We start from the raw sequence: 5,662 nt of genomic DNA, 5'->3' as shown, positions 1-5,662 counted from the left end.
ATACACTGTTGATCAAGGCACTCAGACAGAGGGACCTCTGCATGTAAAGGCCTGGATGGAGATGTGACACGAATAGAAAGTAAGTGATTCATAGTGATTCTGTCTTAATTATTATTTATTCTTATCAATTTTTCAATAAATTCTTTTCACTACTTCGCAAAGAAAAATAAAATATACAATGATGCCTTGATAAGTTGCTATCAGTCCAGCAGGAGGAATATGGAAATATTTGTTAGAAGTTGTTCCCACTAAAAACTATAGAAAACTATAGAAAACATTAAAGCCTGCGAAGTGCTTTTCCAAAATGAACTAGTGAGTTTTCTTGTACTTAATGTTCGTACAAAACGTTTGAATTTAATTTTGCAATACTCTATTTTCAGCTAAAGTATCTTACTTACATTGGAGGGAGCGGGCAGACCCTAGTAATTTTTTTTATAAAAATTTTTCATAAAGGAGTTAGCTGCACAGTGTATATGGTGTGGCCGTTAAAAGATTATTTTTAATTAAAATTATGAGAGGTATTTTTGCAGTAAATTATTATTATTTTTTTGTAATAGATTTATTTAGCAATCAGAAAATTACAATTTTTCTATAAGCTAAACTGCGAATTATGTGGGTGTTAAAATAAGATAGCATCCACTGATCTATCTTACATTATGTTACTTAATATATTTATATATATAACGAATGATTGTACTTAAATACTATGTAAAGGCTTCTCTTCAAACTTGAGTTTTGTTGAGGGCGCAGTAAATCATTTATCAATTCATTTGGGTGCATCTCCAATATGTTACGGTATTTAGATGATAGTTCTTTATATGTTTCGTGCACAGTCAGCATTTTTAGGTCGCCATAGACAGTTTTGTTAGTGACATATCAGGGTGAGTTGAGGATGGCTCTTAAAATTTTAGTTTGTGTTCTCTGCATAATTTCCAGATTAGATTTGGAGGCGCATCCCCATAGCTCTAGACCATAGGTCCATATTGGCTTAATGATGGCCTTGTATAGCAGTAGTTTGTTTTCGACGGATAGTTTTGTATCTAGATAGAGCCCCAGATATTTTACTACTTGTGGGATCATGATGTTGTTTAAGTATACAGGAGGATAAGTTTTTTGACACAAAGTGAATGTTATGTGCGCAGATTTTGATTCGTTAATCCGTATGTGCCATTTGTTTAGCCATTTCTCTAATATGCAGATATAATTTTGAGTCAGTTGAGATGCTAATAGAGGATTTTTATTTCTGAATAAGATAGCAGTGTCGTCTGCAAATGTAGCTATAATAGAGTTAGGAGGTATTGGTATATCTATTGTAAATAATACATATAATAATGGTCCCAGGATACTGCCCTGCGGGACACCTGATCCTATTTCACAGAAATCTGACAGTTCAGCGTTCACTCTAATCTGGAAAGATCTGTTTTCTAAATATGTTTTTGATAACTTGAAGTATTTAACTGGAAAGTGTTTTTTAATTTTATATAGCAGCCCAGGATGCCAGACCTTATCAAAGGCCTGACGAACGTCCAAGGAAATGCCACTGCAATATTCCTTTTGTTCAAATGTTTTATTAATATTTTCAACAATCCTATGGATTTGTTGAGTCGTTGAGTGTTTATGTCTGAACCCGAACTGATGTGGCGGCATCCAAATGTCCGTCGGTAAATCGTAGTTAATTTTTTTATATATTCTTTTTCTAGTATTTTGAAAATTATAGGAAGCAAGCTGATAGGTCTGTATGACGAAACATCCGTTGGATTTTTACCTGGTTTGAGTATCATTATAATTTGTGCCTTCTTGAAGTGGTTTGGCCAGTAACCAATCCTGAGTATAGCGTTGAATATATATGTAATTGCAATAATTGTTTTCCTTGGAATTTCTTTAATGATTTTACCGCTTATTAAATCATAGCCCGAAGACTTTTTTGCTTTTAGATTATCTATTTCAAAGCTGACTTCCTTCGGTTTAACAGGGGTTAAAGCTTCCACCATTTCTATTGATTTATGTAGTTCTTCTGCTATTTCAGTATCCATAGAATTGTCGAAAGGCTGAAATACTGAAGTTAAATGTTTGGCAAAAAGCAGCGCCTTTTCGAGATCACTTCTTGCCCAAGGTTCATTTATATCTTCTCTAACTGGTGGTGCTGGAATTTTTGGTTTTTTGTTATTCCGAATTGGCTGCCAGATAGTATTGTCCGTTCTAGACAGGCTTAAAATATATTGTTCGAAATTTTCAGAAGTGGCTAGTTTTAATTTTGCTTTGAGCAATCGGCATAATTTATTAAATTGAGTTTTGTCTTCTGGCCTGTGATAACGTTGCCATTTGCTCTTGCCCTCCTTTTCTCCTGTATTAGATTTTTTATTTCCAGCAGGATATCTTGTACTTCACGAAAATGTAATTCTGGAGTTGCTTGTACACCTGACTCCTGAATGTTAAGGTTTTTTAAGAATGTTAAGTCGTTTATTGATTTATCGATATCTTCTTCATTTTTCAATCGCATTTCAAGATTTGTTCGTTCATTTAGTGTGTTGCGAAATTTTTCCCAATTTGTGAATTTATTATAAAGCATTCTGTTGTTTTTAATAGGTATTGGTGCGACTCCTAATGTTAGAATGATTGGAGCATGGTCGGATGATAAATCAAAAGATGGTTTTATTTCAATGTATCTTTATTTGTAATGAAAAAATCGAGCAGTTCCGGTATTTTGTTAGTATCGGTCGGCCAGTATGTTGGGCTTCCAGTTGATATGTAAGAGAGATTGTTTTTATCTATTGCATTTAATAATTCCTTGCCTCTAGATGTAATTAATCGAGAACCCCATCTTGTATGTTTGCAATTGTAATCTCCTCCTACAATAAATTTTGGGCTTAGTTGTGAAAGAAAATTTTCGAAATCAATCTGTTTAATTTTATGTCGTGGCGGACAGTAAGCCGCCATATTATGTTATACGACTGCAACTTGACTTTTATTGAGGTTGCCTGCAGGAGATCATATTGATGATCTGGTAAAGGATAGTGGTCAATTGTATTTTTAATTAATATAGCGATTCCACCATGAGCTGTACCGTCAGGATGATTGCAGTGTTGCATCGTATAACCAGGTATTTTAAAATATGAAAAATCTGTGAAATGCGTTTCACTAATTAATAAAATGTCTATTTGGTTGATTTTTAAAAATGAAATTACTTTTAATCTATGTTGAATGATTCCGTTAGCGTTCCAGAGTGCAATTCTTAAAAATATAGCCATTAGTGTTGTCTTTTATTTACTAAGGTTGTAAGCATACTGAGCACTATAGTGTTCTGTTGAATCAGTTGATTAAACATATTTTTAAATTCTAGAAGAAAAGCTGTGAAGTTCGGCCCTGAACTTGTTACGTTTTCAGTACTGTTGTTATTGTTTAGTACCTGAGAGTAGGTTCGGTTATGACCTTGATGTGAATTCGTCATTGTATTGTCGGAACGAGAAGTGGCGTTTCCATTATTTGATGTGATACGATTATGTAATGTTGTTGGATTATTTTTGAATTTTTGATTGTATAGTTTTTGATAAATTGGGCACCCACGGTAATGAGCACTGTGCTTCATAGAGCAGTGATAGCAGCGGTTCGGTGCGTCGTTCGATTTTTTACAGTCGGCAGTACTATGGTTATCAGAACATCTGGCACAAACGTGGGGTCTGTTGCAATATTTTTTCGTGTGACCAAATAATAAGCAACGTTTACATTGTATTATTATTAGGGGGTTCTACACGAATAATGTGATTTAAAATTTTTGTTACCAAGTAGACATCTTTATTGTTTTTATTCGGTTCTAAATCTACGTAAAAAAGATTGAGCGGTGATTTAGTTACTCTGCTAATAATATTTGTAATATTTCTGACTTTGTGACCCAATGAAGCAAGTGCATTGACAATTTGACTTACGTCCGTTGTATGGTGCAGGTACCTAATGACTACACGATAAGCCCTCTGCTCTTTCAATTGGTATGTATGGTGTGTTACTTTAGTGTTCCTAAAGTGTTTTTTAAGTGTACGAAACACTTCAGAATTCTCACATAATATCTTGATTGTGTTATTGTTGACAGCGCGCAATGTGTATTGTTTTGAGTCGATAATTGTGTTTAGTTCATGAATCATTTTGTTCATGTCATCAACGTCATAAGTAAATATAGGCGGCGGCTTTTGGATTGTTTGGTTAGGTGCGTTTTCTTGAGAATTGCTACCGGTACTTTTCTGAACTTCTTTAATTAATTTTGGAGGTTCGTACCTGTTTTGTAAATTAATTGAGTACGGAGAAATTGTTCCATGTCATTTTCGTTTCTTTGGGTTTGGAGCCAACTGCCATGGATGACCCGGTTTGTAGTCACTATTTTCGTTCATTTTTGAATCTTGAGAAGTACTAGGTTGTGGAGTTATGTTATTTGCATTATTAATTAGAAAATTTTTAACGTAATCAGCATCAGTCATGGAAGTATCTTGGAGCACATTTTGTGATTCTAGTATCTGCGGGATGTTATTCATTTCCCCGAAGGGAATGAATTACTATACGTATTGACACTACACTATAACATTGTTTTTGTTTTTCACAGTATTAAATTAATTTGAAATACAAAATCACTAGTACATTAACACACTTGTGTTCTTCACAATAACAACTGTATGAATAACCGGTTTGTAGGTAGAACTATTTGTTGACCTTTAGACATGTCATCGCCTCAGCGGTTGCAGGTAGACTCAGTAAATTAAAATGTAAAAGTAAAAAGTATTATTAACCTTGACTAATAACTTCTTTGTTTTAGTTGCAGCCTGAATGTCTTATGCCGAAATAAACTATCAAGTCTTTGAAGCTGCTTCGCTAGAATTTTTCAAATTCGCGAACCAGCGCTATAGGAATCATACTACTGTTGCAAATAATTATTAAATTGAATTTGCAATTAATAATTGAATTGAACTTGATTTTAAAGTTTTGCGTTTTTACTTTGGTCAACACTGCTAAAATTACGAGTCATTGAGTCGATCATCTGGTCAACGGAAAAATTTTTCATTTATTTGTGAATTTTTTAGAATAATTTTTGTTTTATATTTATTCATAAATTTTCTTGTCGACTGATGCCTTGTTGACCTCTTATGGCAAAAAATTACCAGCTAATTGTTAGTAGGACTCCGTCTTCGACATCAGTTCTATCTTAGCCTTCTCGACGATAGCAATTAGTTTTTTTCAAAATTTTGCAAGTTACCAAGTAATCGAACAATAAACTTTTGTGTTAATGTGTATATTCTGTGTATAACAAAATCAGCGATTAGAGATTTTCCTTAAAAGATAATAAAAAAATGCAATTATTGTGCGGATTTTATCTTCAAATACTGGAAATTTATTAACACTATGCCGTCCGGCGACACCACAGTGGTGTCGAGCGCGAACTAGCGCTTAACAGCCGGCGACACCACAGTGGTGTCATGAGCACAGTATCTTCCTTTGGCCAGTGGCAGAAATCTTTCCATCCTATTGGTGTTTTAATTTAGATAACAAAAAATTACACCCCTCAACATTAGTAAGAACTAAAAATTTGTAATTTTTCGATAATATTCAGAATGGTCGGGGACAAGCAAAGTGATAACGAATTGGCACTACCGGCGCCAAGCGAATAAATTTTTACAAAACG

The sequence above is a fragment of the Ctenocephalides felis genome, unplaced genomic scaffold (assembly GCF_003426905.1).
Source record: "Ctenocephalides felis isolate EL2017-DRISC unplaced genomic scaffold, ASM342690v1 CF-g0.4_SCAFFOLD_00845, whole genome shotgun sequence".
Taxonomy (NCBI): domain Eukaryota; kingdom Metazoa; phylum Arthropoda; class Insecta; order Siphonaptera; family Pulicidae; genus Ctenocephalides; species Ctenocephalides felis.
This window is presented reverse-complemented; position numbering follows the sequence as displayed.